The following is a 27,903-nucleotide window of genomic DNA, read 5'->3' on the forward strand; positions in this document are numbered from 1 at the left end:
TATACCAATTAACGAAATTACTAAGGAAATTGAAACTGAAACCACAAGGTAAAAGTCTAGAAACTGAAATAAGGTTTTTTGAAAAGGATGGAACCTAAAAGGTCTTTTCAAGGTCTAAAACAAAGTCAGAATTAAGGACAAGTCCATAGGTCTCAACTGCCTCAACATATGAACCCATCTTGTTTCCTGAATAGATGGAACATTCACTTTTCATCGTTTTGCATTGGTTTAAGAAGCCATGCATGGTGTTGACATTATGGACTGTAGTACCAGAATCAATCCACCAAGTGTTATAAAAAAATAAACATAGAAAAAAATAATAATGGGAGAAAAAGTAATTAGTCATTAAAATAAAAAATAATTAATACAACTAAGAAAATTAATTGAATCAATTAATAGTCAGATAAGTATTTAATTATATAACTAGAATAGGTTAAATTAATTAGTTAATTAAGTAAGTACTACATGTTTGATTAAATAATTGATTAGTTATATATTAAATATGTAAATTGGCCAGCTAATTATCACAAATCATCAAGTAATTGATTATTTTCTTACCAAATCAATAATTATTCAGTAAAAAATGTATTAAAACAAATGAATCAACTAGTATTAGTTGCGATCAAATAGTAAATTATTTTGGTTCTTCACACCAACTCCACTAGAATGTGTTCAATTATATATTTAAGGGGGGATTAGTCAACACTAGTGTCAACATGAACTTGAACTTCAAATTTAAGTTGAAGTTCATTTGAATCACCTATATGAACTTCAAATTTGGTGTCAATGTGGACGAGTTCATGTGCACTAGAAAACAGTTTTTAGTGTTAGTACCCCAAAATGAGAAATATAACAAAAACAAGAGAATAAGTAACTTGTAATAATATACTTAAATAAAACATAATACCTAAATACCAAATTAGGTAAAACAAACATGATTACTACACTAATAAGTAATTTAATGTAAAATTAAAATATTTTATTATAATAATTAAATAAATTAGATATTATATTATTTAATGGTTGCATACATTAATACAATAATTACTTGAGCCAATTAACTATGCACATGATTAATTATAAAAAAATAAAGTTAAAAATAACAGAAACGAATATAATAAATTAAGTTAATAATTTATTAAAAACATAAGATATATTTTAACATAAAAAGGAATGATTAAACAAAAAAATTGATCAAATGCATACTTTAACACACTATATATTTTTACATATTATTAATTAATAATATTTTTCCGTTAAATTTAAAACCATTGGTTTTATTAATTATAAAAATGAGTTAATTAAACAAAAATAATTGATCAAATGCTTGATTTAATAATATTTTCATTACCACTATTAAATCACTAATATAATACAGTAATTAAAAAATAAATGTAAAGAATAAATAAAAATATTATTTTATTAATAACACAAGAAGGATTTTTTACGTAGTATTAAATAATACAATAGTTCCAAAAAGTTAAAAATGATTAGTTTAATTATTTATAAAAATGGGATAATTATTAAAAAATAATTGATCAAAGGAATACTTTAACTATATTTTAATTACCAGAATTAAATATCGAGTTAAATATAGTAATAAAAATCAATGAATGTAATAAATAAATAAATAAATAAATTATTTTATTAATAACCAAAGATAAATTACACAACAACGAGTTCGTGCCTTTAATATTAAAATCATCAAGTTCCTAACTTAGTACATATGAATGACAAGATACACGTTAAAAAACAATAAGATAAAACCATCGTTTATCAAACCACATGCGAGTCGCTATGGCATCTCGATATTGTGCAACTCTTATGGATCATTTATCAAACATGTTTTGCCGCCCCTGACCGCTAGCAGGCAGCACAGGAACAAAGGGCAAAAAAGGGGTGCAACACGAGGACTTCCTAGGAGGTCACCCATCCAAGTACTACTCTCGCCCAAGCGAGATTAACTTTGGAGTTCTGGTGGGATCCAGTGCATTAGTGCTGGTATGATCGCACCCGTTTCTGTTACCCTCTCCATCCTACCAATCCCTTCCCCGGCTTCACTCTCCCCCATGATCTTTTCCACATTCCTACATCAAATAAAATAAAAAATTAAAATCCAACTTACACAACAATCGAGATATAAAAAAATTTGAAAACGAGCCCCATTAAACAATAAAACTGAACCGAACTGCATTAATGACGGATTAAACAAATCAAAATCATTCTTTTTTTTTCCTCCTACTCTGCTACCCCAACGATTCGAACCGTTAAATAACATAAAACAAACTGTATATGCAAACATGTTTTGCCACCCCTAACCGCTAGCAGGCAGCACAGGAACAAAGGGCAAAAAAGGGGTGCAACACGAGGTCACCCATCCTAGTAATACTCTCGCCCAAGCGCGCTTAACTTCGGAGTTCTGATGGGATCTGATGCATTAGTGCTGGTAAGATCGCACCCATTTGTGTTACCCTCTCCATCCTACCAATCCCTTCCCCGACTTCACTCTCCCCCATGTTCTTTTCCACATTCCTACATCAAATAAAATAAAAAATTAAAATCCAACTTAGGCGAAAATCGAGATATAAAAAATTTGAAAATGAGCCCCATTAAACAATAAAACTGAACCGAACTGCATTAATGACGGATTAAACAAATCAAAATCATACTTTTTTTTTCCTCCTGCTCTTCTACCCCAACGATTCGAACCGTTAAAAAACATAAAACAAACTGTATATGCAAACAAGTTTTGCCGCCCCTGACCGCTATTAGGCAGCACAGGAACAAAGGGCAAAAAAGGGGTGCAACAGGAGGACTTCCCAGGAGGAAGTTCCCATCCTAGTACTACTCTCGCCCAAGTGCACTTAACTTTGGAGTTCAGATGGGATCCGGTGCATTAGAGCTAGTATGATCCCGCCCTTATGTGTTACCCTCTCCATCCTACCAATCCCTTCCCCGACTTCACTCTCCCCCATGTTCTTTTCCACATTCCTACATCAAATAAAATAAAAAATTAAAATCTAACTTACGCAAAAATCGAGATATAAAAAATTTGAAAATGAGCCCCATTAAACAATAAAACTGAACCGAACTGCATTCATGATGGATTAAAAAAATCAAAATCATACTTTTTTTTTTCCTCCTACTTTTCTACCCCAACGATTCGAACCGTTAAAAAACATAAAACAAACTGTATATGCAAACATGTTTTGCCTCCCCTAACCGCTAGCACGCAGCACAGGAACAAAGGGCAAAAAAGGGGTGCAACCGGTGCATTAGTGACGGTATGATCGCACCTGTTTGTGTTACCCTCCCCATCCTACCAATCCCTTCCCCGGCTTCACTCTCCCCCATGTTCTTTTCCACATTCCTACATCAAATAAAATAAAAAATTAAAATCTAACTCACGCAAAAATCAAGATATAAAAAATTTAAAAATGAGCCCCATTAAACAATAAAACTGAACTGAACTGCATTAACGACGTATTAAACAAATCATAATCATACTTTTTTTTCTTCTTTTTTTCCTCCTGCTCTTTTACCCCAACGATTCGAACCGTTAAAAAACATAACACAAATTGTATATGCAAACATGTTTTGCCGCCCCTAACCGCTAGCAGGCAGCACAGGAACAAAGGGCAAAAAAGGGGTGGAACACGAAGACTTCCCAGGAGGTCACCCATCCTAGTACTACTCTTGCCCAAGCGCGCTTAACTTCGGAGTTCTGATGGGATCCGGTGCATTAGTGCTGGTATGATCGCACCCGTTTCTATTACCCTCTCTATCCTACCAATCCCTTCCCCGGCTTCACTCTCCCCCACGTTCTTTTCCACATTCCTACATCAGATAAAATAGAAAATTAAAATCCAACTCACGCAAAAATCGAGATATAAAAAAATTTGACAATGAGCGCCATTAGGCAATAAAACTGAACCGAAATGCATTCATGACGGGTTAAACAAATCAAAATCATATTTTTTTTATTTTTTTCCTCCTGCTCTTCTACCCTTAAAAAACATAAAACAAACTGTACGTGCAAAAACGTGATTCGCCGCCCCTAACCGCGGCCTTGTGAGGGCAAATTAGCAGGCAGCACATGAACAAAGGGCAAAAAAAAGGGGTGCAACACGAGGACTTCCCAGGAGGTCACCCATCCTAGTACTACTCTTGCCCAAGCGCGCTTAACTTCGGAGTTTTGATGGGATCCGATGCATTAGTGCTGGTATGATCTCACCCGTTTCTGTTACCCTCTCCATCCTACCAACCCTTTCCCCGGCTTCACCCTCCCCCACGTTCTTTTCCACATTCCTACATCAGATAAAATAGAAAATTAAAATCCACCTCACGCAAAAATCGAGATATAAAAAAATTTGACAATGAGCGCCATTAAGCAATAAAACTGAACCGAACTGCATTCATGACGGGTTAAACAAATCAAAATCATATTTTTTTTATTTTTTTCCTCCTCCTCTTCTACCCTTAAAAAACATAAAACAAACTGTACGTGCAAAAACGTGTTTCGCCGCCCCTAACCGCGGCCTTGTGAGGGGCAAAGTAGCAGGCAGCACAGGAACAAAGGGCCAAAAAAAGGGGTGCAACACGAGGACTTCCCAGGAGGTCACCCATCCTAGTACTACTCTTGCCCAAGCGCGCTTAACTACGGAGTTTTGATGGGATCCGATGCATTAGTGCTGGAATGATCTCACCCGTTTTTGTTACCCTCTCCATCCTACCAATCCCTTCCCCGGCTTCACTCTTCCCCACGTTCTTTTCCACATTCCTACATCAGATAAAATAGAAAATTAAAATCCAACTCACGCAAAAATCGAGATATAAAAAAATTTGACAATGAGCGCCATTAAGCAATAAAACTGAACCGAACTGCATTCATGACGGGTTAAACAAATCAAAATCATATTTTTTTTAATTTTTTCTTCCTGCTCTTCTACCCGAACGATTCGAACCCTTAAAAAACATAAAACAAACTGTACGTGCAAAAACGTGTTTCGCCGCCCCTAACTGCGGCCTTGTGAGGGGCAAATTAGCAGGCAGCACAGGAACAAAGGGCAAAAAAAAGGGGTGCAACACGAGGACTTCCCAGGAGGTCACCCATCCTAGTACTACTCTCGCCCAAGCGTGCTTAACTCCGGAGTTCTGATGGGATACGATGCATTAGTGCTGGTATGATCGCACCCGTTTCTGTTACCCTCTCTATCCTACCAATCCCTTCCTCGGCTTCACTCTCCCCCACGTTCTTTTCCACATTCCTACATCAGATAAAATAGAAAATTAAAATCCAACTCACGCAAAAATCGAGATATAAAAAAATTTGACAATGAGCGCCAGTAGGCAATAAAACTGAACCAAACTGCATTCATGACGGGTTAAACAAATCAAAATCATATTTTTTTTATTTTTTTCCTCATGCTCTTCTACCCTTAAAAAACATAAAACAAACCGTACGTGCAAAAACGTGTTTCGCCGCCCCTAACCGCGGCCTTGTGAGGGGCAAATTAGCAGGCAGCACAGGAACAAAGGGCAAAAAAAAGGGGTGCAACACGAGGACTTCCCAGGAGGTCACCCATCCTAGTACTACTCTCGCCCAAGCGCGCTTAACTTCGGAGTTCTGATGGGATCCGGTGCATTAGTGCTGGTATGATCGCACCCGTTTCTATTACCCTCTCCATCCTACCAATCCCTTCCCCGGCTTCACTCTCCCCCACGTTCTTTTCCACATTCCTACATCAGATAAAATAGAAAATTAAAATCCAACTCACGCAAAAATCGAGATTTAAAAAAATTTGACAATGAGCGCCATTAAACAATAAAACTGAACCGAACTGCATTCATGATGGGTTAAACAAATCAAAATCATATTTTTTTTAATTTTTTCTTCCTGCTCTTCTACCCGAACGATTCGAACCCTTAAAAATCATAAAACAAACTGTACGTGCAAAAACGTGTTTCGCCGCCCCTAACCGCGGCCTTGTGAGGGGCAAATTAGCAGGCAGCACAGGAACAAAGGGCAAAAAAAAGGGGTGCAACACGAGAACTTCCCAGGAGGTCACCCATCCTAGTACTACTCTCGCCCAAGCGTGCTTAACTTCGGAGTTCTGATGGGATCCGGTGCATTAGTGCTGGTATGATCGCACCCGTTTCTGTTACCCTCTCCATCCTACCGATCCCTTCCCCGGCTTCACTCTCCCCCACGTTCTTTTCCACATTCCTACATAAGATAAAATAGAAAATTAAAATCCAACTCACGCAAAAATCGAGATATAAAAAAATTTGACAATGAGCGCCATTAAGCAATAAAACTGAACCGAACTGCATTCATGACGGGTTAAACAAATCAAAATCATATTTTTTTTAATTTTTTCTTCCTGCTCTTCTACCCGAACGATTCGAACCCTTAAAAAAAATTAAACAAACTGTACGTGCAAAAACGTGTTTCGCCGCCCCTAACCGCGGCCTTGTGAGGGGCAAATTAGCAGGCAGCACAGGAACAAAGGGCAAAAAAAAGGGGTGCAACACGAGGACTTCCCAGGAGGTCACCCATCCTAGTACTACTCTCGCCCAAGCGTGCTTAACTTCGGAGTTCTGATGGGATCCGGTGCATTAGTGCTGGTATGATCGCACCCGTTTCTGTTACCCTCTCCATCCTACCGATCCCTTCCCCGGCTTCACTCTCCCCCACGTTCTTTTCCACATTCCTACATAAGATAAAATAGAAAATTAAAATCCAACTCACGCAAAAATCGAGATATAAAAAAATTTGACAATGAGCGCCATTAAGCAATAAAACTGAACCGAACTGCATTCATGACGGGTTAAACAAATCAAAATCATATTTTTTTTAATTTTTTCCTCCTGCTCTTCTACCCGAACGATTCGAACCCTTAAAAAACATAAAACAAACTGTACGTGCAAAAACGTGTTTCGCCGCCCCTAACCGCGGCCTTGTGAGGGGCAAATTAGCAGGCAGCACAGGAACAAAGGGCAAAAAAAAGGGGTGCAACACGAGGACTTCCCAGGAGGTCACCCATCCTAGTACTACTCTCGCCCAAGCGTGCTTAACTTCGGAGTTTTGATGGGATCCGATGCATTAGTGCTGGTATGATCGCACCCGTTTCTGTTACCCTCTCCATCCTACCGATCCCTTCCCCGGCTTCACTCTCCCCCACGTTCTTTTCCACATTCCTACATCAGATAAAATAGAAAATTAAAATCCAACTCACGCAAAAATCGAGATATAAAAAAATTTGACAATGTGCGCCATTAAGCAATAAAACTGAACCGAACTGCATTCATGACGGGTTAAACAAATCAAAATCATATTTTTTTTATTTTTTTCCTCCTGCTCTTCTACCCGAACGATTCGAACCCTTAAAAATCATAAAACAAACTGTACGTACAAAAACGTGTTTCGCCGCCCCTAACCGCGGCCTTGTGAGGGGCAAATTAGCAGGCAGCACAGGAACAAAGGGCAAAAAAAAGGGGTGCAACACGAGGATTTCCCAGGAGGTCACCCATCCTAGTACTACTCTCGCCCAAGCGCGCTTAACTTCGAAGTTCTGATGGGATCCGGTGCATTAGTGCTGGTATGATCGCACCCGTTTCTGTTACCCTCTCCATCCTACCGATCCCTTCCCCGGCTTCACTCTCCCCCACGTTCTTTTCCACATTCCTACATCAGATAAAATAGAAAATTAAAATCCAACTCACGCAAAAATCGAGATTTAAAAAAATTTGACAATGAGCGCCATTAAACAATAAAACTGAACCGAACTGCATTCATGACGGGTTAAACAAATCAAAATCATATTTTTTTTAATTTTTTCTTCCTGCTCTTCTACCCGAACGATTCGAACCCTTAAAAATCATAAAACAAACTGTACGTGCAAAAACGTGTTTCGCCGCCCCTAACCGCGGCCTTGTGAGGGGCAAATTAGCAGGCACTACAGGAACAAAGGCCAAAAAAAAGGGGTGCAACACGAGAACTTCCCAGGAGGTCACCCATCCTAGTACAACTCTCGCCCAAGCGTGCTTAACTTCGGAGTTCTGATGGGATCCGGTGCATTAGTGGTGGTATGATCGCACCCGTTTCTGTTACCCTCTCCATCCTACCAATCCCTTCCCCGGCTTCACTCTCCCCCACGTTCTTTTCCACATTCCTACATAAGATAAAATAGAAAATTAAAATCCAACTCACGCAAAAATCGAGATATAAAAAAATTTGACAATGAGCGCCATTAAGCAATAAAATTGAATCGAACTGCATTCATGACGGGTCAAACAAATCAAAATCATATTTTTTTAATTTTTTCTTCCTGCTCTTCTACCCGAACGATTCGAACCCTTAAAAAACATAAAACAAACTGTACGTGCAAAAACGTGTTTCGCCGCCCATAACCGCGGCCTTGTGAGGGGCTAATTAGCAGGCAGCACAGGAACAAAGGGCAAAAAAAAGGGGTGCAACACGAGGACCTTCCAGGAGGTCACCCATCCTAGTACTACTCTCGCCCAAGCGCGCTTAACTTCGGAGTTCTGATGGGATTCGGTGCATTAGTGCTGGTATGATCGCACCCGTTTCTGTTACCCTCTCCATCCTACCGATCCCTTCCCCGGCTTCACTCTCCCCCACGTTCTTTTCCACATTCCTACATCAGATAAAATAGAAAATTAAAATCCAACTCACGCAAAAATCGAGATATAAAAAAATTTGACAATGAGCGCCATTAAGCAATAAAACTGAACCGAACTGCATTCATGACGGGTTAAACAAATCAAAATCATATTTTTTTTATTTTTTTCCTCCTGCTCTTCTACCCGAACGATTCGAACCCTTAAAAATCATAAAACAAACTGTACGTGCAAAAACGTGTTTCGCTGCCCCTAACCGCGGCCTTGTGAGGGGCAAATTAGCAGGCAGCACAGGAACAAAGGGCAAAAAAAAGGGGTGCAACACGAGGACTTCCCAGGAGGTCACCCATCCTAGTACTACTCTCGCCCAAGCGCGCTTAACTTCGGAGTTCTGATGGGATCCGGTGCGTTAGTGCTGGTATGATCGCACCCGTTTCTGTTACCCTCTCCATCCTACCAATCCCTTCCCCGGCTTCACTCTCCCCCACGTTCTTTTCCACATTCCTACATCAGATAAAATACAAAATTAAAATCCAACTCACGCAAAAATCGAGATATAAAAATTTTTTGACAACGAGCGCCATTAAACAATAAAACTGAACCGAACTGCATTCATGACGGGTTAAACAAATCAAAATCATACTTTTTTTTTTTTTCCTCCTGCTCTTCTACCCGAACGATTCGAACCCTTAAAAAACATAAAACAAACTGTATGTGCAAAAACGTGTTTCGCCGCCCCTAACCGCGGCCTTGTGAGGGGCAAATTAACAGGCAGCACAGGAACAAAGGGCAAAAAAAAGGGGTGCAACACGAGGACTTCCCAGGAGGTCACCCATCCTAGTACTACTCTCGCCCAAGCGCGCTTAACTTCGGAGTTCTGATGGGATCCGGTGCATTAGTGCTGGTATGATCGCACCTGTTTCTGTTACCCTCTCCATCCTACCAATCCCTCCCCCGGCTTCACTCTCCCCCACGTTCTTTTCCACATTCCTACATCAGATAAAATAGAAAATTAAAATCCAACTCACACAAAAATCGAGATATAAAAAAATTTTGACAGTGAGCGCCATTAAACAATAAAACTGAACCGAACTGCATTCATGACGGGTTAAACAAATCAAAATCATATTTTTTTTAATTTTTTCCTCCTGCTCTTCTACCCGAACGATTCGAACCCTTAAAAAACATAAAACAAACTGTACGTGCAAAAACGTGTTTCGCCGCCCCTAACCGCGGCCTTGTGAGGGGCAAATTAGCAGGCAGCACAGGAACAAACGGCAAAAAAAAGGGGTGCAACACGAGGACTTCCCAGGAGGTCACCCATCCTAGTACTACTCTCGCCCAAGCGCGCTTAACTTCGGAGTTCTGATGGGATCCGGTGCATTAGTGCTGGTATGATCGCACCCGTTTCTGTTACCCTCTCCATCCTACCAATCCCTCCCCCGGCTTCACTCTCCCCCACGTTCTTTTCCACATTCCTACATCAGATAAAATAGAAAATTAAAATCCAACTCACGCAAAAATCGAGATATAAAAAAATTTTGACAATGAGCGCCATTAAACAATAAAACTGAACCGAACTGCATTCATGACGGGTTAAACAAATCAAGATCATACTTTTTTTTTTTTTCCTCCTGCTCTTCTACCCGAACGATTCGAACCCTTAAAAAACATAAAACAAACTGTATGTGCAAAAACGTGTTTCGCCGCCCCTAACCGCGGCCTTGTGAGGGGCAAATTAGCAGGCAGCACAGGAACAAAGGGCAAAAAAAAGGGGTGCAACACGAGGACTTCCCAGGAGGTCACCCATCCTAGTACTACTCTCGCCCAAGCGCGCTTAACTTCGGAGTTCTGATGGGATCCGGTGCATTAGTGCTGGTATGATCGCACCCGTTTCTGTTACCCTCTCCATCCTACCAATCCCTCCCCCGGCTTCACTCTCCCCCACGTTCTTTTACACATTCCTACATAAGATAAAATAGAAAATTAAAATCCAACTCACGCAAAAATCGAGATATAAAAAAATTTGACAATGAGCACCATTAAGCAATAAAACTGAACCGAACTGCATTCATGACGGGTTAAACAAATCAAAATCATATTTTTTTTAATTTTTTCTTCCTGCTCTTCTACCCGAACGATTCGAACCCTTAAAAAACATAAAACAAACTGTACGTGCAAAAACGTGTTTCGCCGCTCCTAACCCCGGCCTTGTGAGGGGCAAATTAGCAGGCAGCACAGGAACAAAGGGCAAAAAAAAGGGGTGCAACACGAGGACTTCCCAGGAGGTCACCCATCCTAGTACTACTCTCGCCCAAGCGCGCTTAACTTCGGAGTTCTGATGGGATCCGGTGCATTAGTGCTGGTATGATCGCACCCGTTTCTGTTACCCTCTCCATCCTACCAATCCCTCCCCCGACTTCACTCTCCCCCACGTTCTTTTCCACATTCCTACATCAGATAAAATAGAAAATTAAAATCCAAGTCACGCAAAAATCGAGATATAAAAATTTTTTGACAATGAGCGCCATTAAACAATAAAACTGAACCGAACTGCATTCATGACGGGTTAAACAAATCAAGATCATACTTTTTTTTTTTTTCCTCCTGCTCTTCTACCCGAACGATTCGAACCCTTAAAAAACATAAAACAAACTGTATGTGCAAAAACGTGTTTCGCCGCCCCTAACCGCGGCCTTGTGAGGGGCAAATTAGCAGGCAACACAGGAACAAAGGGCAAAAAAAAGGGGTGCAACACGAGGACTTCCCAGGAGGTCACCCATCCTAGTACTACTCTCGCCCAAGCGCGCTTAACTTCGGAGTTCTGATGGGATCCGGTGCATTAGTGTTGGTATGATTGCACCCGTTTCTGTTACCCTCTCCATCCTACCAATCCCTCCCCCGGCTTCACTCTCCCCCACGTTCTTTTACACATTCCTACATAAGATAAAATAGAAAATTAAAATCCAACTCACGCAAAAATCGAGATATAAAAAAATTTGACAATGAGCGCCATTAAGCAATAAAACTGAACCGAACTGCATTCATGACGGGTTAAACAAATCAAAATCATATTTTTTTTAATTTTTTCTTCCTGCTCTTCTACCCGAACGATTCGAACCCTTAAAAAACATAAAACAAATTGTACGTGCAAAAACGTGTTTCGCCGCTCCTAACCCCGGCCTTGTGAGGGGCAAATTAGCAGGCAGCACAGGAACAAAGGGCAAAAAAAAGGGGTGCAACACGAGGACTTCCCAGGAGGTCACCCATCCTAGTACTACTCTTGCCCAAGCGTGCTTAACTTCGGAGTTTTGATGGGATCCGATGCATTAGTGCTGGTATGATCGCACCCGTTTTTGTTACCCTCTCCATCCTACCGATCCCTTCCCCGGCTTCACTCTCCCCCACGTTCTTTTCCACATTCCTACATGAGATAAAATAGAAAATTAAAATCCAACTCACGCAAAAATCGAGATATAAAAAAATTTGACAATGTGCGCCATTAAGCAATAAAACTGAAGCGAACTGCATTCATGACGGGTTAAACAAATCAAAATCATATTTTTTTTATTTTTTTCCTCCTGCTCTTCTACCCGAACGATTTGAACCCTTAAAAATCATAAAACAAACTGTACGTGCAAAAACGTGTTTCGCCGCCCCTAACCGCGGCCTTGTGAGGGGCAAATTAGCAGGCAGCACAGGAACAAAGGGCAAAAAAAAGGGGTGCAACACGAGGACTTCCCAGCAGGTCACCCATCCTAGTACTACTCTCGCCCAAGCGCGCTTAACTTCGGAGTTCTGATGGGATCCGGTGCATTAGTGCTGGTATGTTCGCACCCGTTTCTGTTACCCTCTCCATCCTACCGATCCCTTCCCCGGCTTCACTCTCCCCCACGTTCTTTTCCACATTCCTACATCAGATAAAATAGAAAATTAAAATCCAACTCACGCAAAAATCGAGATATAAAAAAATTTGACAATGAGCGCCATTAAACAATAAAACTGAACCGAACTGCATTCATGACGGGTTAAACAAATCAAAATCATATTTTTTTTAATTTTTTCTTCCTGCTCTTCTACCCGAACGATTCGAACCCTTAAAAAACATAAAACAAACTGTACGTGCAAAAACGTGTTTCGCCGCCCCTAACCGCGGCCTTGTGAGGGGCAAATTAGCAGGCAACACAGGAACAAAGGGCAAAAAAAAGGGGTGCAACACGAGGACTTCCCAGGAGGTCACCCATCCTAGTACTACTCTCGCCCAAGCGTGCTTAACTTCCGAGTTCTGATGGGATCCGGTGCATTAGTGCTGGTATGATCGCACCCGTTTCTGTTACCCTCTCCATCCTACCGATCCCTTCCCCGGCTTCACTCTCCCCCACGTTCTTTTCCACATTCCCACATCAGATAAAATAGAAAATTAAAATCCAACTCACGCAAAAATCGAGATATAAAAAAATTTGACAATGAGCGCCATTAAGCAATAAAACTGAACCGAACTGCATTCATGACGGGTTAAACAAATCAAAATCATATTTTTTTTATTTTTTTCCTCCTGCTCTTCTACCCGAACGATTCGAACCCTTAAAAATCATAAAACAAACTGTACGTGCAAAAACGTGTTTCGCCGCCCCTAACCGCGGCCTTGTGAGGGGCAAATTAGCAGGCAGCACAGGAACAAAGGGCAAAAAAGGGGTGCAACACGAGGACTTCCCAGGAGGAAGTTCCCATCCTAGTACTACTCTCGCCCAAGTGCACTTAACTTTGGAGTTCAGATGGGATCCGGTGCATTAGAGCTAGTATGATCCCGCCCTTATGTGTTACCCTCTCCATCCTACCAATCCCTTCCCCGACTTCACTCTCCCCCATGTTCTTTTCCACATTCCTACATCAAATAAAATAAAAAATTAAAATCTAACTTACGCAAAAATCGAGATATAAAAAATTTGAAAATGAGCCCCATTAAACAATAAAACTGAACCGAACTGCATTCATGATGGATTAAAAAAATCAAAATCATACTTTTTTTTTTCCTCCTACTTTTCTACCCCAACGATTCGAACCGTTAAAAAACATAAAACAAACTGTATATGCAAACATGTTTTGCCTCCCCTAACCGCTAGCACGCAGCACAGGAACAAAGGGCAAAAAAGGGGTGCAACCGGTGCATTAGTGACGGTATGATCGCACCTGTTTGTGTTACCCTCCCCATCCTACCAATCCCTTCCCCGGCTTCACTCTCCCCCATGTTCTTTTCCACATTCCTACATCAAATAAAATAAAAAATTAAAATCTAACACACGCAAAAATCAAGATATAAAAAATTTAAAAATGAGCCCCATTAAACAATAAAACTGAACTGAACTGCATTAACGACGTATTAAACAAATCATAATCATACTTTTTTTTCTTCTTTTTTTCCTCCTGCTCTTTCACCCCAACGATTCGAACCGTTAAAAAACATAACACAAATTGTATATGCAAACATGTTTTGCCGCCCCTAACCGCTAGCAGGCAGCACAGGAACAAAGGGCAAAAAAGGGGTGGAACACGAGGACTTCCCAGGAGGTCACCCATCCTAGTACTACTCTTGCCCAAGCGCGCTTAACTTCGGAGTTCTGATGGGATCCGGTGCATTAGTGCTGGTATGATCGCACCCGTTTCTATTACCCTCTCTATCCTACCAATCCCTTCCCCGGCTTCACTCTCCCCCACGTTCTTTTCCACATTCCTACATCAGATAAAATAGAAAATTAAAATCCAACTCACGCAAAAATCGAGATATAAAAAAATTTGACAATGAGCGCCATTAGGCAATAAAACTGAACCGAAATGCATTCATGACGGGTTAAACAAATCAAAATCATATTTTTTTTATTTTTTTCCTCCTGCTCTTCTACCCTTAAAAAACATAAAACAAACTGTACGTGCAAAAACGTGATTCGCCGCCCCTAACCGCGGCCTTGTGAGGGGCAAATTAGCAGGCAGCACATGAACAAAGGGCAAAAAAAAGGGGTGCAACATGAGGACTTCCCAGGAGGTCACCCATCCTAGTACTACTCTTGCCCAAGCGCGCTTAACTTCGGAGTTTTGATGGGATCCGATGCATTAGTGCTGGTATGATCTCACCCGTTTCTGTTACCCTCTCCATCCTACCAACCCTTTCCCCGGCTTCACCCTCCCCCACGTTCTTTTCCACATTCCTACATCAGATAAAATAGAAAATTAAAATCCACCTCACGCAAAAATCGAGATATAAAAAAATTTGACAATGAGCGCCATTAAGCAATAAAACTGAACCGAACTGCATTCATGACGGGTTAAACAAATCAAAATCATATTTTTTTTATTTTTTTCCTCCTCCTCTTCTACCCTTAAAAAACATAAAACAAACTGTACGTGCAAAAAGGTGTTTCGCCGCCCCTAACCGCGGCCTTGTGAGGGGCAAAGTAGCAGGCAGCACAGGAACAAAGGGCCAAAAAAAGGGGTGCAACACGAGGACTTCCCAGGAGGTCACCCATCCTAGTACTACTCTTGCCCAAGCGCGCTTAACTACGGAGTTTTGATGGGATCCGATGCATTAGTGCTGGAATGATCTCACCCGTTTTTGTTACCCTCTCCATCCTACCAATCCCTTCCCCGGCTTCACTCTTCCCCACGTTCTTTTCCACATTCCTACATCAGATAAAATAGAAAATTAAAATCCAACTCACGCAAAAATCGAGATATAAAAAAATTTGACAATGAGCGCCATTAAGCAATAAAACTGAACCGAACTGCATTCATGACGGGTTAAACAAATCAAAATCATATTTTTTTTAATTTTTTCTTCCTGCTCTTCTACCCGAACGATTCGAACCCTTAAAAAACATAAAACAAACTGTACGTGCAAAAACGTGTTTCGCCGCCCCTAACTGCGGCCTTGTGAGGGGCAAATTAGCAGGCAGCACAGGAACAAAGGGCAAAAAAAAGGGGTGCAACACGAGGACTTCCCAGGAGGTCACCCATCCTAGTACTACTCTCGCCCAAGCGTGCTTAACTCCGGAGTTCTGATGGGATACGATGCATTAGTGCTGGTATGATCGCACCCGTTTCTGTTACCCTCTCTATCCTACCAATCCCTTCCCCGGCTTCACTCTCCCCCACGTTCTTTTCCACATTCCTACATCAGATAAAATAGAAAATTAAAATCCAACTCACGCAAAAATCGAGATATAAAAAAATTTGACAATGAGCGCCAGTAGGCAATAAAACTGAACCAAACTGCATTCATGACGGGTTAAACAAATCAAAATCATATTTTTTTTATTTTTTTCCTCCTGCTCTTCTACCCTTAAAAAACATAAAACAAACCGTACGTGCAAAAACGTGTTTCGCCGCCCCTAACCGCGGCCTTGTGAGGGGCAAATTAGCAGGCAGCACAGGAACAAAGGGCAAAAAAAAGGGGTGCAACACGAGGACTTCCCAGGAGGTCACCCATCCTAGTACTACTCTCGCCCAAGCGCGCTTAACTTCGGAGTTCTGATGGGATCCGGTGCATTAGTGCTGGTATGATCGCACCCGTTTCTATTACCCTCTCCATCCTACCAATCCCTTCCCCGGCTTCACTCTCCCCCACGTTCTTTTCCACATTCCTACATCAGATAAAATAGAAAATTAAAATCCAACTCACGCAAAAATCGAGATTTAAAAAAATTTGACAATGAGCGCCATTAAACAATAAAACTGAACCGAACTGCATTCATGATGGGTTAAACAAATCAAAATCATATTTTTTTTAATTTTTTCTTCCTGCTCTTCTACCCGAACGATTCGAACCCTTAAAAATCATAAAACAAACTGTACGTGCAAAAACGTGTTTCGCCGCCCCTAACCGCGGCCTTGTGAGGGGCAAATTAGCAGGCAGCACAGGAACAAAGGGCAAAAAAAAGGGGTGCAACACGAGAACATCCCAGGAGGTCACCCATCCTAGTACTACTCTCGCCCAAGCGTGCTTAACTTCGGAGTTCTGATGGGATCCGGTGCATTAGTGCTGGTATGATCGCACCCGTTTCTGTTACCCTCTCCATCCTACCGATCCCTTCCCCGGCTTCACTCTCCCCCACGTTCTTTTCCACATTCCTACATAAGATAAAATAGAAAATTAAAATCCAACTCACGCAAAAATCGAGATATAAAAAAATTTGACAATGAGCGCCATTAAGCAATAAAACTGAACCGAACTGCATTCATGACGGGTTAAACAAATCAAAATCATATTTTTTTTAATTTTTTCTTCCTGCTCTTCTACCCGAACGATTCGAACCCTTAAAAAAAATTAAACAAACTGTACGTGCAAAAACGTGTTTCGCCGCCCCTAACCGCGGCCTTGTGAGGGGCAAATTAGCAGGCAGCACAGGAACAAAGGGCAAAAAAAAGGGGTGCAACACGAGGACTTCCCAGGAGGTCACCCATCCTAGTACTACTCTCGCCCAAGCGTGCTTAACTTCGGAGTTCTGATGGGATCCGGTGCATTAGTGCTGGTATGATCGCACCCGTTTCTGTTACCCTCTCCATCCTACCGATCCCTTCCCCGGCTTCACTCTCCCCCACGTTCTTTTCCACATTCCTACATAAGATAAAATAGAAAATTAAAATCCAACTCACGCAAAAATCGAGATATAAAAAAATTTGACAATGAGCGCCATTAAGCAATAAAACTGAACCGAACTGCATTCATGACGGGTTAAACAAATCAAAATCATATTTTTTTTAATTTTTTCCTCCTGCTCTTCTACCCGAACGATTCGAACCCTTAAAAAACATAAAACAAACTGTACGTGCAAAAACGTGTTTCGCCGCCCCTAACCGCGGCCTTGTGAGGGGCAAATTAGCAGGCAGCACAGGAACAAAGGGCAAAAAAAAGGGGTGCAACACGAGGACTTCCCAGGAGGTCACCCATCCTAGTACTACTCTCGCCCAAGCGTGCTTAACTTCGGAGTTTTGATGGGATCCGATGCATTAGTGCTGGTATGATCGCACCCGTTTCTGTTACCCTCTCCATCCTACCGATCCCTTCCCCGGCTTCACTCTCCCCCACGTTCTTTTCCACATTCCTACATCAGATAAAATAGAAAATTAAAATCCAACTCACGCAAAAATCGAGATATAAAAATATTTGACAATGTGCGCCATTAAGCAATAAAACTGAACCGAACTGCATTCATGACGGGTTAAACAAATCAAAATCATATTTTTTTTATTTTTTTCCTCCTGCTCTTCTACCCGAACGATTCGAACCCTTAAAAATCATAAAACAAACTGTACGTGCAAAAACGTGTTTCGCCGCCCCTAGCCGCGGCCTTGTGAGGGGCAAATTAGCAGGCAGCACAGGAACAAAGGGCAAAAAAAAGGGGTGCAACACGAGGATTTCCCAGGAGGTCACCCATCCTAGTACTACTCTCGCCCAAGCGCGCTTAACTTCGAAGTTCTGATGGGATCCGGTGCATTAGTGCTGGTATGATCGCACCCGTTTCTGTTACCCTCTCCATCCTACCGATCCCTTCCCCGGCTTCACTCTCCCCCACGTTCTTTTCCACATTCCTACATCAGATAAAATAGAAAATTAAAATCCAACTCACGCAAAAATCGAGATTTAAAAAAATTTGACAATGAGCGCCATTAAACAATAAAACTGAACCGAACTGCATTCATGACGGGTTAAACAAATCAAAATCATATTTTTTTTAATTTTTTCTTCCTCCTCTTCTACCCGAACGATTCGAACCCTTAAAAATCATAAAACAAACTGTACGTGCAAAAACGTGTTTCGCCGCCCCTAACCGCGGCCTTGTGAGGGGCAAATTAGCAGGCACTACAGGAACAAAGGCCAAAAAAAAGGGGTGCAACACGAGAACTTCCCAGGAGGTCACCCATCCTAGTACAACTCTCGCCCAAGCGTGCTTAACTTCGGAGTTCTGATGGGATCCGGTGCATTAGTGGTGGTATGATCGCACCCGTTTCTGTTACCCTCTCCATCCTACCAATCCCTTCCCCGGCTTCACTCTCCCCCACGTTCTTTTCCACATTCCTACATAAGATAAAATAGAAAATTAAAATCCAACTCACGCAAAAATCGAGATATAAAAAAATTTGACAATGAGCGCCATTAAGCAATAAAATTGAATCGAACTGCATTCATGACGGGTCAAACAAATCAAAATCATATTTTTTTAATTTTTTCTTCCTGCTCTTCTACCCGAACGATTCGAACCCTTAAAAAACATAAAACAAACTGTACGTGCAAAAACGTGTTTCGCCGCCCATAACCGTGGCCTTGTGAGGGGCAAATTAGCAGGCAGCACAGGAACAAAGGGCAAAAAAAAGGGGTGCAACACGAGGACCTTCCAGGAGGTCACCCATCCTAGTACTACTCTCGCCCAAGCGCGCTTAACTTCGGAGTTCTGATGGGATTCGGTGCATTAGTGCTGGTATGATCGCACCCGTTTCTGTTACCCTCTCCATCCTACCGATCCCTTCCCCGGCTTCACTCTCCCCCACGTTCTTTTCCACATTCCTACATCAGATAAAATAGAAAATTAAAATCCAACTCACGCAAAAATCGAGATATAAAAAAATTTGACAATGAGCGCCATTAAGCAATAAAACTGAACCGAACTGCATTCATGACGGGTTAAACAAATCAAAATCATATTTTTTTTATTTTTTTCCTCCTGCTCTTCTACCCGAACGATTCGAACCCTTAAAAATCATAAAACAAACTGTACGTGCAAAAACGTGTTTCGCCGCCCCTAACCGCGGCCTTGTGAGGGGCAAATTAGCAGGCAGCACAGGAACAAAGGGCAAAAAAAAGGGGTGCAACACGAGGACTTCCCAGGAGGTCACCCATCCTAGTACTACTCTCGCGCAAGCGCGCTTAACTTCGGAGTTCTGATGGGATCCGGTGCGTTAGTGCTGGTATGATCGCACCCGTTTCTGTTACCCTCTCCATCCTACCAATCCCTTCCCCGGCTTCACTCTCCCCCACGTTCTTTTCCACATTCCTACATCAGATAAAATACAAAATTAAAATCCAACTCACGCAAAAATCGAGATATAAAAATTTTTTGACAACGAGCGCCATTAAACAATAAAACTGAACCGAACTGCATTCATGACGGGTTAAACAAATCAAAATCATACTTTTTTTTTTTTCCTCCTGCTCTTCTACCCGAACGATTCGAACCCTTAAAAAACATAAAACAAACTGTATGTGCAAAAACGTGTTTCGCCGCCCCTAACCGCGGCCTTGTGAGGGGCAAATTAACAGGCAGCACAGGAACAAAGGGCAAAAAAAAGGGGTGCAACACGAGGACTTCCCAGGAGGTCACCCATCCTAGTACTACTCTCGCCCAAGCGCGCTTAACTTCGGAGTTCTGATGGGATCCGGTGCATTAGTGCTGGTATGATCGAACCCGTTTCTGTTACCCTCTCCATCCTACCAATCCCTCCCCCGGCTTCACTCTCCCCCACGTTCTTTTCCACATTCCTACATCAGATAAAATAGAAAATTAAAATCCAACTCACGCAAAAATCGAGATATAAAAATTTTTTGACAGTGAGCGCCATTAAACAATAAAACTGAACCGAACTGCATTCATGACGGGTTAAACAAATCAAAATCATATTTTTTTTAATTTTTTCCTCCTGCTCTTCTACCCGAACGATTCGAACCCTTAAAAAACATAAAACAAACTGTACGTGCAAAAACGTGTTTCGCCGCCCCTAACCGCGGCCTTGTGAGGGGCAAATTAGCAGGCAGCACAGGAACAAAGGGCAAAAAAAAGGGGTGCAACACGAGGACTTCCCAGGAGGTCACCCATCCTAGTACTACTCTCGCCCAAGCGCGCTTAACTTCGGAGTTCTGATGGGATCCGGTGCATTAGTGCTGGTATGATCGCACCCGTTTCTGTTACCCTCTCCATCCTACCAATCCCTCCCCCGGCTTCACTCTCCCCCACGTTCTTTTCCACATTCCTACATCAGATAAAATAGAAAATTAAAATCCAACTCACGCAAAAATCGAGATATAAAAAAATTTTGACAATGAGCGCCATTAAACAATAAAACTGAACCGAACTGCATTCATGACGGGTTAAACAAATCAAGATCATACTTTTTTTTTTTTTCCTCCTGCTCTTCTACCCGAACGATTCGAACCCTTAAAAAACATAAAACAAACTGTATGTGCAAAAACGTGTTTCGCCGCCCCTAACCGCGGCCTTGTGAGGGGCAAATTAGCAGGCAGCACAGGAACAAAGGGCAAAAAAAAGGGGTGCAACACGAGGACTTCCCAGGAGGTCACCCATCCTAGTACTACTCTCGCCCAAGCGCGCTTAACTTCGGAGTTCTGATGGGATCCGGTGCATTAGTGCTGGTATGATCGCACCCGTTTTTGTTACCCTCTCCATCCTACCAATCCCTCCCCCGGCTTCACTCTCCCCCACGTTCTTTTACACATTCCTACATAAGATAAAATAGAAAATTAAAATCCAACTCACGCAAAAATCGAGATATAAAAAAATTTGACAATGAGCGCCATTAAGCAATAAAACTGAACCGAACTGCATTCATGACGGGTTAAACAAATCAAAATCATATTTTTTTTAATTTTTTCTTCCTGCTCTTCTACCCGAACGATTCGAACCCTTAAAAAACATAAAACAAACTGTACGTGCAAAAACGTGTTTCGCCGCTCCTAACCCCGGCCTTGTGAGGGGCAAATTAGCAGGCAGCACAGGAACAAAGGGCAAAAAAAAGGGGTGCAACACGAGGACTTCCCAGGAGGTCACCCATCCTAGTACTACTCTTGCCCAAGCGTGCTTAACTTCGGAGTTTTGATGGGATCCGATGCATTAGTGCTGGTATGATCGCACCCGTTTTTGTTACCCTCTCCATCCTACCGATCCCTTCCCCGGCTTCACTCTCCCCCACGTTCTTTTCCACATTCCTACATGAGATAAAATAGAAAATTAAAATCCAACTCACGCAAAAATCGAGATATAAAAAAATTTGACAATGTGCGCCATTAAGCAATAAAACTGAAGCGAACTGCATTCATGACGGGTTAAACAAATCAAAATCATATTTTTTTTATTTTTTTCCTCCTGCTCTTCTACCCGAACGATTTGAACCCTTAAAAATCATAAAACAAACTGTACGTGCAAAAACGTGTTTCGCCGCCCCTAACCGCGGCCTTGTGAGGGGCAAATTAGCAGGCAGCACAGGAACAAAGGGCAAAAAAAAGGGGTGCAACACGAGGACTTCCCAGCAGGTCACCCATCCTAGTACTACTCTCGCCCAAGCGCGCTTAACATCGGAGTTCTGATGGGATCCGGTGCATTAGTGCTGGTATGTTCGCACCCGTTTCTGTTACCCTCTCCATCCTACCGATCCCTTCCCCGGCTTCACTCTCCCCCACGTTCTTTTCCACATTCCTACATCAGATAAAATAGAAAATTAAAATCCAACTCACGCAAAAATCGAGATATAAAAAAATTTGACAATGAGCGCCATTAAACAATAAAACTGAACCGAACTGCATTCATGACGGGTTAAACAAATCAAAATCATATTTTTTTTAATTTTTTCTTCCTGCTCTTCTACCCGAACGATTCGAACCCTTAAAAAACATAAAACAAACTGTACGTGCAAAAACGTGTTTCGCCGCCCCTAACCGCGGCCTTGTGAGGGGCAAATTAGCAGGCAACACAGGAACAAAGGGCAAAAAAAAGGGGTGCAACACGAGGACTTCCCAGGAGGTCACCCATCCTAGTACTACTCTCGCCCAAGCGTGCTTAACTTCCGAGTTCTGATGGGATCCGGTGCATTAGTGCTGGTATGATCGCACCCGTTTCTGTTACCCTCTCCATCCTACCGATCCCTTCCCCGGCTTCACTCTCCCCCACGTTCTTTTCCACATTCCCACATAAGATAAAATAGAAAATTAAAATCCAACTCACGCAAAAATCGAGATATAAAAAAATTTGACAATGAGCGCCATTAAGCAATAAAACTGAACCGAACTGCATTCATGACGGGTTAAACAAATCAAAATCATATTTTTTTTATTTTTTTCCTCCTGCTCTTCTACCCGAACGATTCGAACCCTTAAAAATCATAAATCAAACTGTACGTGCAAAAACGTGTTTCGCCGCCCCTAACCGCGGCCTTGTGAGGGGCAAATTAGCAGGCAGCACAGGAACAAAGGGCAAAAAAAAGGGGTGCAACACGAGGACTTCCCAGGAGGTCACCCATCCTAGTACTACTCTCGCCCAAGCGTGCTTAACTTCGGAGTTTTGATGGGATCCGATGCATTAGTGCTGGTATGATCGCACCCGTTTCTGTTACCCTCTCCATCCTACCGATCCCTTCCCCGGCTTCACTCTCCCCCACGTTCTTTTCCACATTCCTACATCAGATAAAATAGAAAATTAAAATCCAACTCACGCAAAAATCGAGATATAAAAAAATTTGACAATGTGCGCCATTAAGCAATAAAACTGAACCGAACTGCATTCATGACGGGTTAAACAAATCAAAATCATATTTTTTTTATTTTTTTCCTCCTGCTCTTCTACCCGAACGATTCGAACCCTTAAAAATCATAAAACAAACTGTACGTGCAAAAACGTGTTTCGCCGCCCCTAACCGCGGCCTTGTGAGGGGCAAATTAGCAGGCAGCACAGGAACAAAGGGCAAAAAAAAGGGGTGCAACACGAGGACTTCCCAGGAGGTCACCCATCCTAGTACTACTCTCGCCCAAGCGCGCTTAACTTCGGAGTTCTGATGGGATCCGGTGCATTAGTGCTGGTATGATCGCACCCGTTTCTGTTACCCTCTCCATCCTACCGATCCCTTCCCCGGCTTCACTCTCCCCCACGTTCTTTTCCACATTCCTACATCAGATAAAATAGAAAATTAAAATCCAACTCACGCAAAAATCGAGATTTAAAAAAATTTGACAATGAGCGCCATTAAACAATAAAACTGAACCGAACTGCATTCATGACGGGTTAAACAAATCAAAATCATATTTTTTTTAATTTTTTCTTCCTGCTCTTCTACCCGAACGATTCAAACCCTTAAAAATCATAAAACAAACTGTACGTGCAAAAACGTGTTTCGCCGCCCCTAACCGCGGCCTTGTGAGGGGCAAATTAGCAGGCACTACAGGAACAAAGGCCAAAAAAAAGGGGTGCAACACGAGAACTTCCCAGGAGGTCACCCATCCTAGTACAACTCTCGCCCAAGCGTGCTTAACTTCGGAGTTCTGATGGGATCCGGTGCATTAGTGGTGGTATGATCGCACCCGTTTCTGTTACCCTCTCCATCCTACCAATCCGTTCCCCGGCTTCACTCTCCCCCACGTTCTTTTCCACATTCCTACATAAGATAAAATAGAAAATTAAAATCCAACTCACGCAAAAATCGAGATATAAAAAAATTTGACAATGAGCGCCATTAAGCAATAAAATTGAATCGAACTGCATTCATGACGGGTCAAACAAATCAAAATCATATTTTTTTAATTTTTTCTTCCTGCTCTTCTACCCGAACGATTCGAACCCTTAAAAAACATAAAACAAACTGTACGTGCAAAAACGTGTTTCGCCGCCCCTAACCGCGGCCTTGTGAGGGGCAAATTAGCAGGCAGCACAGGAACAAAGGGCAAAAAAAAGGGGTGCAACACGAGGACCTTCCAGGAGGTCACCCATCCTAGTACTACTCTCGCCCAAGCGCGCTTAACTTCGGAGTTCTGATGGGATTCGGTGCATTAGTGCTGGTATGATCGCACCCGTTTCTGTTACCCTCTCCATCCTACCGATCCCTTCCCCGGCTTCACTCTCCCCCACGTTCTTTTCCACATTCCTACATCAGATAAAATAGAAAATTAAAATCCAACTCACGCAAAAATCGAGATATAAAAAAATTTGACAATGAGCGCCATTAAGCAATAAAACTGAACCGAACTGCATTCATGACGGGTTAAACAAATCAAAATCATATTTTTTTTATTTTTTTCCTCCTGCTCTTCTACCCGAACGATTCGAACCCTTAAAAATCATAAAACAAACTGTACGTGCAAAAACGTGTTTCGCCGCCCCTAACCGCGGCCTTGTGAGGGGCAAATTAGCAGGCAGCACAGGAACAAAGGGCAAAAAAAAGGGGTGCAACACGAGGACTTCCCAGGAGGTCACCCATCCTAGTACTACTCTCGCCCAAGCGCGCTTAACTTCGGAGTTCTGATGGGATCCGGTGCGTTAGTGCTGGTATGATCGCACCCGTTTCTGTTACCCTCTCCATCCTACCAATCCCTTCCCCGGCTTCACTCTCCCCCACGTTCTTTTCCACATTCCTACATCAGATAAAATACAAAATTAAAATCCAACTCACGCAAAAATCGAGATATAAAAATTTTTTGACAACGAGCGCCATTAAACAATAAAACTGAACCGAACTGCATTCATGACGGGTTAAACAAATCAAAATCATACTTTTTTTTTTTTTCCTCCTGCTCTTCTACCCGAACGATTCGAACCCTTAAAAAACATAAAACAAACTGTATGTGCAAAAACGTGTTTCGCCGCCCCTAACCGCGGCCTTGTGAGGGGCAAATTAACAGGCAGCACAGGAACAAAGGGCAAAAAAATGGGGTGCAACACGAGGACTTCCCAGGAGGTCACCCATCCTAGTACTACTCTCGCCCCGCCCAAGCGCGCTTAACTTCGGAGTTCTGATGGGATCCGGTGCATTAGTGCTGGTATGATCGCACCCGTTTCTGTTACCCTCTCCATCCTACCAATCCCTCCCCCGGCTTCACTCTCCCCCACGTTCTTTTCCACATTCCTACATCAGATAAAATAGAAAATTAAAATCCAACTCACGCAAAAATCGAGATATAAAAAAATTTTGACAGTGAGCGCCATTAAACAATAAAACTGAACCGAACTGCATTCATGACGGGTTAAACAAATCAAAATCATATTTTTTTTAATTTTTTCCTCCTGCTCTTCTACCCGAACGATTCGAACCCTTAAAAAACATAAAACAAACTGTACGTGCAAAAACGTGTTTCGCCGCCCCTAACCGCGGCCTTGTGAGGGGCAAATTAGCAGGCAGCACAGGAACAAAGGGCAAAAAAAAGGGGTGCAACACGAGGACTTCCCAGGAGGTCACCCATCCTAGTACTACTCTCGCCCAAGCGCGCTTAACTTCGGAGTTCTGATGGGATCCGGTGCATTAGTGCTGGTATGATCGCACCCGTTTCTGTTACCCTCTCCATCCTACCAATCCCTCCCCCGGCTTCACTCTCCCCCACGTTCTTTTCCACATTCCTACATCAGATAAAATAGAAAATTAAAATCCAACTCACGCAAAAATCGAGATATAAAAAAATTTTGACAATGAGCGCCATTAAACAATAAAACTGAACCGAACTGCATTCATGACGGGTTAAACAAATCAAGATCATACTTTTTTTTTTTTTCCTCCTGCTCTTCTACCCGAACGATTCGAACCCTTAAAAAACATAAAACAAACTGTATGTGCAAAAACGTGTTTCGCCGCCCCTAACCGCGGCCTTGTGAGGGGCAAATTAGCAGGCAGCACAGGAACAAAGGGCAAAAAAAAGGGGTGCAACACGAGGACTTCCCAGGAGGTCACCCATCCTAGTACTACTCTCGCCCAAGCGCGCTTAACTTCGGAGTTCTGATGGGATCCGGTGCATTAGTGCTGGTATGATCGCACCCGTTTCTGTTACCCTCTCCATCCTACCAATCCCTCCCCCGGCTTCACTCTCCCCCACGTTCTTTTACACATTCCTACATAAGATAAAATAGAAAATTAAAATCCAACTCACGCAAAAATCGAGATATAAAAAAATTTGACAATGAGCACCATTAAGCAATAAAACTGAACCGAACTGCATTCATGACGGGTTAAACAAATCAAAATCATATTTTTTTTAATTTTTTCTTCCTGCTCTTCTACCCGAACGATTCGAACCCTTAAAAAACATAAAACAAACTGTACGTGCAAAAACGTGTTTCGCCGCTCCTAACCCCGGCCTTGTGAGGGGCAAATTAGCAGGCAGCACAGGAACAAAGGGCAAAAAAAAGGGGTGCAACACGAGGACTTCCCAGGAGGTCACCCATCCTAGTACTACTCTTGCCCAAGCGTGCTTAACTTCGGAGTTTTGATGGGATCCGATGCATTAGTGCTGGTATGATCGCACCCGTTTTTGTTACCCTCTCCATCCTACCGATCCCTTCCCCGGCTTCACTCTCCCCCACGTTCTTTTCCACATTCCTACATGAGATAAAATAGAAAATTAAAATCCAACTCACGCAAAAATCGAGATATAAAAAAATTTGACAATGTGCGCCATTAAGCAATAAAACTGAAGCGAACTGCATTCATGACGGGTTAAACAAATCAAAATCATATTTTTTTTATTTTTTTCCTCCTGCTCTTCTACCCGAACGATTTGAACCCTTAAAAATCATAAAACAAACTGTACGTGCAAAAACGTGTTTCGCCGCCCCTAACCGCGGCCTTGTGAGGGGCAAATTAGCAGGCAGCACAGGAACAAAGGGCAAAAAAAAGGGGTGCAACACGAGGACTTCCCAGCAGGTCACCCATCCTAGTACTACTCTCGCCCAAGCGCGCTTAACTTCGGAGTTCTGATGGGATCCGGTGCATTAGTGCTGGTATGTTCGCACCCGTTTCTGTTACCCTCTCCATCCTACCGATCCCTTCCCCGGCTTCACTCTCCCCCACGTTCTTTTCCACATTCCTACATCAGATAAAATAGAAAATTAAAATCCAACTCACGCAAAAATCGAGATATAAAAAAATTTGACAATGAGCGCCATTAAACAATAAAACTGAACCGAACTGCATTCATGACGGGTTAAACAAATCAAAATCATATTTTTTTTAATTTTTTCTTCCTGCTCTTCTACCCGAACGATTCGAACCCTTAAAAAACATAAAACAAACTGTACGTGCAAAAACGTGTTTCGCCGCCCCTAACCGCGGCCTTGTGAGGGGCAAATTAGCAGGCAACACAGGAACAAAGGGCAAAAAAAAGGGGTGCAACACGAGGACTTCCCAGGAGGTCACCCATCCTAGTACTACTCTCGCCCAAGCGTGCTTAACTTCCGAGTTCTGATGGGATCCGGTGCATTAGTGCTGGTATGATCGCACCCGTTTCTGTTA

General features: G+C 42.3%; 50 non-coding genes and 3 pseudogenes across 50 annotated transcripts; all 53 read right to left on the reverse strand.

Annotated features, from left to right (window-relative positions):
* Positions 1 to 1,896: 1,896 nt before the first annotated feature.
* On the reverse strand, positions 1,897 to 2,015 carry LOC137964269 (5S ribosomal RNA). Its single transcript, XR_011115485.1, has one exon. It is a non-coding gene; the product is annotated as a 5S ribosomal RNA (ribosomal RNA).
* Positions 2,016 to 2,354: 339 nt separating this feature from the next.
* On the reverse strand, positions 2,355 to 2,460 carry LOC137964293 (5S ribosomal RNA; annotated as a pseudogene).
* A 338-nt stretch (positions 2,461 to 2,798) lies between these two features.
* Positions 2,799 to 2,919, reverse strand: LOC137964290 (5S ribosomal RNA; annotated as a pseudogene).
* A 727-nt stretch (positions 2,920 to 3,646) lies between these two features.
* LOC137964265 (5S ribosomal RNA) lies at positions 3,647 to 3,765 on the reverse strand. The gene has a single exon (XR_011115481.1). It is a non-coding gene; the product is annotated as a 5S ribosomal RNA (ribosomal RNA).
* Positions 3,766 to 4,117: 352 nt separating this feature from the next.
* LOC137964274 (5S ribosomal RNA) lies at positions 4,118 to 4,236 on the reverse strand. Its single transcript, XR_011115489.1, has one exon. It is a non-coding gene; the product is annotated as a 5S ribosomal RNA (ribosomal RNA).
* Positions 4,237 to 4,589: 353 nt separating this feature from the next.
* Positions 4,590 to 4,708, reverse strand: LOC137964276 (5S ribosomal RNA). Its single transcript, XR_011115491.1, has one exon. It is a non-coding gene; the product is annotated as a 5S ribosomal RNA (ribosomal RNA).
* Positions 4,709 to 5,076: 368 nt separating this feature from the next.
* LOC137964272 (5S ribosomal RNA) lies at positions 5,077 to 5,195 on the reverse strand. The gene has a single exon (XR_011115487.1). It is a non-coding gene; the product is annotated as a 5S ribosomal RNA (ribosomal RNA).
* A 353-nt stretch (positions 5,196 to 5,548) lies between these two features.
* LOC137964171 (5S ribosomal RNA) lies at positions 5,549 to 5,667 on the reverse strand. Its single transcript, XR_011115392.1, has one exon. It is a non-coding gene; the product is annotated as a 5S ribosomal RNA (ribosomal RNA).
* Positions 5,668 to 6,035: 368 nt separating this feature from the next.
* Positions 6,036 to 6,154, reverse strand: LOC137964221 (5S ribosomal RNA). Its single transcript, XR_011115440.1, has one exon. It is a non-coding gene; the product is annotated as a 5S ribosomal RNA (ribosomal RNA).
* Positions 6,155 to 6,522: 368 nt separating this feature from the next.
* LOC137964226 (5S ribosomal RNA) lies at positions 6,523 to 6,641 on the reverse strand. The gene has a single exon (XR_011115444.1). It is a non-coding gene; the product is annotated as a 5S ribosomal RNA (ribosomal RNA).
* Positions 6,642 to 7,009: 368 nt separating this feature from the next.
* Positions 7,010 to 7,128, reverse strand: LOC137964262 (5S ribosomal RNA). Its single transcript, XR_011115478.1, has one exon. It is a non-coding gene; the product is annotated as a 5S ribosomal RNA (ribosomal RNA).
* Positions 7,129 to 7,496: 368 nt separating this feature from the next.
* Positions 7,497 to 7,615, reverse strand: LOC137964229 (5S ribosomal RNA). Its single transcript, XR_011115447.1, has one exon. It is a non-coding gene; the product is annotated as a 5S ribosomal RNA (ribosomal RNA).
* A 368-nt stretch (positions 7,616 to 7,983) lies between these two features.
* On the reverse strand, positions 7,984 to 8,102 carry LOC137964257 (5S ribosomal RNA). The gene has a single exon (XR_011115473.1). It is a non-coding gene; the product is annotated as a 5S ribosomal RNA (ribosomal RNA).
* Positions 8,103 to 8,469: 367 nt separating this feature from the next.
* LOC137964252 (5S ribosomal RNA) lies at positions 8,470 to 8,588 on the reverse strand. Its single transcript, XR_011115469.1, has one exon. It is a non-coding gene; the product is annotated as a 5S ribosomal RNA (ribosomal RNA).
* A 368-nt stretch (positions 8,589 to 8,956) lies between these two features.
* On the reverse strand, positions 8,957 to 9,075 carry LOC137964209 (5S ribosomal RNA). Its single transcript, XR_011115428.1, has one exon. It is a non-coding gene; the product is annotated as a 5S ribosomal RNA (ribosomal RNA).
* A 367-nt stretch (positions 9,076 to 9,442) lies between these two features.
* LOC137964218 (5S ribosomal RNA) lies at positions 9,443 to 9,561 on the reverse strand. Its single transcript, XR_011115437.1, has one exon. It is a non-coding gene; the product is annotated as a 5S ribosomal RNA (ribosomal RNA).
* Positions 9,562 to 9,930: 369 nt separating this feature from the next.
* On the reverse strand, positions 9,931 to 10,049 carry LOC137964289 (5S ribosomal RNA). The gene has a single exon (XR_011115498.1). It is a non-coding gene; the product is annotated as a 5S ribosomal RNA (ribosomal RNA).
* A 367-nt stretch (positions 10,050 to 10,416) lies between these two features.
* On the reverse strand, positions 10,417 to 10,535 carry LOC137964340 (5S ribosomal RNA). Its single transcript, XR_011115537.1, has one exon. It is a non-coding gene; the product is annotated as a 5S ribosomal RNA (ribosomal RNA).
* A 368-nt stretch (positions 10,536 to 10,903) lies between these two features.
* LOC137964405 (5S ribosomal RNA) lies at positions 10,904 to 11,022 on the reverse strand. The gene has a single exon (XR_011115601.1). It is a non-coding gene; the product is annotated as a 5S ribosomal RNA (ribosomal RNA).
* Positions 11,023 to 11,389: 367 nt separating this feature from the next.
* On the reverse strand, positions 11,390 to 11,508 carry LOC137964231 (5S ribosomal RNA). The gene has a single exon (XR_011115449.1). It is a non-coding gene; the product is annotated as a 5S ribosomal RNA (ribosomal RNA).
* A 368-nt stretch (positions 11,509 to 11,876) lies between these two features.
* Positions 11,877 to 11,995, reverse strand: LOC137964266 (5S ribosomal RNA). Its single transcript, XR_011115482.1, has one exon. It is a non-coding gene; the product is annotated as a 5S ribosomal RNA (ribosomal RNA).
* Positions 11,996 to 12,363: 368 nt separating this feature from the next.
* Positions 12,364 to 12,482, reverse strand: LOC137964233 (5S ribosomal RNA). Its single transcript, XR_011115451.1, has one exon. It is a non-coding gene; the product is annotated as a 5S ribosomal RNA (ribosomal RNA).
* Positions 12,483 to 12,850: 368 nt separating this feature from the next.
* Positions 12,851 to 12,969, reverse strand: LOC137964246 (5S ribosomal RNA). The gene has a single exon (XR_011115463.1). It is a non-coding gene; the product is annotated as a 5S ribosomal RNA (ribosomal RNA).
* Positions 12,970 to 13,335: 366 nt separating this feature from the next.
* On the reverse strand, positions 13,336 to 13,456 carry LOC137964286 (5S ribosomal RNA; annotated as a pseudogene).
* Positions 13,457 to 14,183: 727 nt separating this feature from the next.
* Positions 14,184 to 14,302, reverse strand: LOC137964251 (5S ribosomal RNA). Its single transcript, XR_011115468.1, has one exon. It is a non-coding gene; the product is annotated as a 5S ribosomal RNA (ribosomal RNA).
* Positions 14,303 to 14,655: 353 nt separating this feature from the next.
* LOC137964278 (5S ribosomal RNA) lies at positions 14,656 to 14,774 on the reverse strand. The gene has a single exon (XR_011115493.1). It is a non-coding gene; the product is annotated as a 5S ribosomal RNA (ribosomal RNA).
* A 353-nt stretch (positions 14,775 to 15,127) lies between these two features.
* LOC137964277 (5S ribosomal RNA) lies at positions 15,128 to 15,246 on the reverse strand. The gene has a single exon (XR_011115492.1). It is a non-coding gene; the product is annotated as a 5S ribosomal RNA (ribosomal RNA).
* Positions 15,247 to 15,614: 368 nt separating this feature from the next.
* LOC137964273 (5S ribosomal RNA) lies at positions 15,615 to 15,733 on the reverse strand. The gene has a single exon (XR_011115488.1). It is a non-coding gene; the product is annotated as a 5S ribosomal RNA (ribosomal RNA).
* Positions 15,734 to 16,086: 353 nt separating this feature from the next.
* LOC137964062 (5S ribosomal RNA) lies at positions 16,087 to 16,205 on the reverse strand. Its single transcript, XR_011115287.1, has one exon. It is a non-coding gene; the product is annotated as a 5S ribosomal RNA (ribosomal RNA).
* A 368-nt stretch (positions 16,206 to 16,573) lies between these two features.
* LOC137964245 (5S ribosomal RNA) lies at positions 16,574 to 16,692 on the reverse strand. The gene has a single exon (XR_011115462.1). It is a non-coding gene; the product is annotated as a 5S ribosomal RNA (ribosomal RNA).
* A 368-nt stretch (positions 16,693 to 17,060) lies between these two features.
* Positions 17,061 to 17,179, reverse strand: LOC137964227 (5S ribosomal RNA). Its single transcript, XR_011115445.1, has one exon. It is a non-coding gene; the product is annotated as a 5S ribosomal RNA (ribosomal RNA).
* A 368-nt stretch (positions 17,180 to 17,547) lies between these two features.
* Positions 17,548 to 17,666, reverse strand: LOC137964263 (5S ribosomal RNA). Its single transcript, XR_011115479.1, has one exon. It is a non-coding gene; the product is annotated as a 5S ribosomal RNA (ribosomal RNA).
* A 368-nt stretch (positions 17,667 to 18,034) lies between these two features.
* Positions 18,035 to 18,153, reverse strand: LOC137964230 (5S ribosomal RNA). The gene has a single exon (XR_011115448.1). It is a non-coding gene; the product is annotated as a 5S ribosomal RNA (ribosomal RNA).
* A 368-nt stretch (positions 18,154 to 18,521) lies between these two features.
* LOC137964258 (5S ribosomal RNA) lies at positions 18,522 to 18,640 on the reverse strand. Its single transcript, XR_011115474.1, has one exon. It is a non-coding gene; the product is annotated as a 5S ribosomal RNA (ribosomal RNA).
* Positions 18,641 to 19,007: 367 nt separating this feature from the next.
* Positions 19,008 to 19,126, reverse strand: LOC137964253 (5S ribosomal RNA). The gene has a single exon (XR_011115470.1). It is a non-coding gene; the product is annotated as a 5S ribosomal RNA (ribosomal RNA).
* A 368-nt stretch (positions 19,127 to 19,494) lies between these two features.
* On the reverse strand, positions 19,495 to 19,613 carry LOC137964242 (5S ribosomal RNA). The gene has a single exon (XR_011115459.1). It is a non-coding gene; the product is annotated as a 5S ribosomal RNA (ribosomal RNA).
* A 366-nt stretch (positions 19,614 to 19,979) lies between these two features.
* LOC137964236 (5S ribosomal RNA) lies at positions 19,980 to 20,098 on the reverse strand. Its single transcript, XR_011115454.1, has one exon. It is a non-coding gene; the product is annotated as a 5S ribosomal RNA (ribosomal RNA).
* A 369-nt stretch (positions 20,099 to 20,467) lies between these two features.
* On the reverse strand, positions 20,468 to 20,586 carry LOC137964074 (5S ribosomal RNA). Its single transcript, XR_011115298.1, has one exon. It is a non-coding gene; the product is annotated as a 5S ribosomal RNA (ribosomal RNA).
* Positions 20,587 to 20,953: 367 nt separating this feature from the next.
* On the reverse strand, positions 20,954 to 21,072 carry LOC137964085 (5S ribosomal RNA). Its single transcript, XR_011115309.1, has one exon. It is a non-coding gene; the product is annotated as a 5S ribosomal RNA (ribosomal RNA).
* A 368-nt stretch (positions 21,073 to 21,440) lies between these two features.
* LOC137964267 (5S ribosomal RNA) lies at positions 21,441 to 21,559 on the reverse strand. Its single transcript, XR_011115483.1, has one exon. It is a non-coding gene; the product is annotated as a 5S ribosomal RNA (ribosomal RNA).
* A 368-nt stretch (positions 21,560 to 21,927) lies between these two features.
* On the reverse strand, positions 21,928 to 22,046 carry LOC137964250 (5S ribosomal RNA). The gene has a single exon (XR_011115467.1). It is a non-coding gene; the product is annotated as a 5S ribosomal RNA (ribosomal RNA).
* Positions 22,047 to 22,414: 368 nt separating this feature from the next.
* LOC137964248 (5S ribosomal RNA) lies at positions 22,415 to 22,533 on the reverse strand. The gene has a single exon (XR_011115465.1). It is a non-coding gene; the product is annotated as a 5S ribosomal RNA (ribosomal RNA).
* Positions 22,534 to 22,901: 368 nt separating this feature from the next.
* On the reverse strand, positions 22,902 to 23,020 carry LOC137964264 (5S ribosomal RNA). The gene has a single exon (XR_011115480.1). It is a non-coding gene; the product is annotated as a 5S ribosomal RNA (ribosomal RNA).
* A 368-nt stretch (positions 23,021 to 23,388) lies between these two features.
* Positions 23,389 to 23,507, reverse strand: LOC137964096 (5S ribosomal RNA). Its single transcript, XR_011115320.1, has one exon. It is a non-coding gene; the product is annotated as a 5S ribosomal RNA (ribosomal RNA).
* Positions 23,508 to 23,875: 368 nt separating this feature from the next.
* On the reverse strand, positions 23,876 to 23,994 carry LOC137964260 (5S ribosomal RNA). The gene has a single exon (XR_011115476.1). It is a non-coding gene; the product is annotated as a 5S ribosomal RNA (ribosomal RNA).
* A 367-nt stretch (positions 23,995 to 24,361) lies between these two features.
* LOC137964254 (5S ribosomal RNA) lies at positions 24,362 to 24,480 on the reverse strand. Its single transcript, XR_011115471.1, has one exon. It is a non-coding gene; the product is annotated as a 5S ribosomal RNA (ribosomal RNA).
* Positions 24,481 to 24,848: 368 nt separating this feature from the next.
* LOC137964210 (5S ribosomal RNA) lies at positions 24,849 to 24,967 on the reverse strand. The gene has a single exon (XR_011115429.1). It is a non-coding gene; the product is annotated as a 5S ribosomal RNA (ribosomal RNA).
* Positions 24,968 to 25,334: 367 nt separating this feature from the next.
* On the reverse strand, positions 25,335 to 25,458 carry LOC137964256 (5S ribosomal RNA). The gene has a single exon (XR_011115472.1). It is a non-coding gene; the product is annotated as a 5S ribosomal RNA (ribosomal RNA).
* A 369-nt stretch (positions 25,459 to 25,827) lies between these two features.
* LOC137964108 (5S ribosomal RNA) lies at positions 25,828 to 25,946 on the reverse strand. The gene has a single exon (XR_011115331.1). It is a non-coding gene; the product is annotated as a 5S ribosomal RNA (ribosomal RNA).
* Positions 25,947 to 26,313: 367 nt separating this feature from the next.
* LOC137964119 (5S ribosomal RNA) lies at positions 26,314 to 26,432 on the reverse strand. Its single transcript, XR_011115342.1, has one exon. It is a non-coding gene; the product is annotated as a 5S ribosomal RNA (ribosomal RNA).
* Positions 26,433 to 26,800: 368 nt separating this feature from the next.
* LOC137964268 (5S ribosomal RNA) lies at positions 26,801 to 26,919 on the reverse strand. Its single transcript, XR_011115484.1, has one exon. It is a non-coding gene; the product is annotated as a 5S ribosomal RNA (ribosomal RNA).
* A 368-nt stretch (positions 26,920 to 27,287) lies between these two features.
* On the reverse strand, positions 27,288 to 27,406 carry LOC137964234 (5S ribosomal RNA). The gene has a single exon (XR_011115452.1). It is a non-coding gene; the product is annotated as a 5S ribosomal RNA (ribosomal RNA).
* Positions 27,407 to 27,774: 368 nt separating this feature from the next.
* Positions 27,775 to 27,893, reverse strand: LOC137964249 (5S ribosomal RNA). Its single transcript, XR_011115466.1, has one exon. It is a non-coding gene; the product is annotated as a 5S ribosomal RNA (ribosomal RNA).
* Between the last annotated feature and the right edge of the window lie 10 nt (positions 27,894 to 27,903).

Source organism: Aristolochia californica, unplaced genomic scaffold (genome assembly GCF_029961685.1).
Source record: "Aristolochia californica isolate CCGP_79_NKW_82.1479 unplaced genomic scaffold, dmAriCali1.0.hap1 SCAF_4, whole genome shotgun sequence".
Lineage (NCBI taxonomy): Eukaryota > Viridiplantae > Streptophyta > Magnoliopsida > Piperales > Aristolochiaceae > Aristolochia > Aristolochia californica.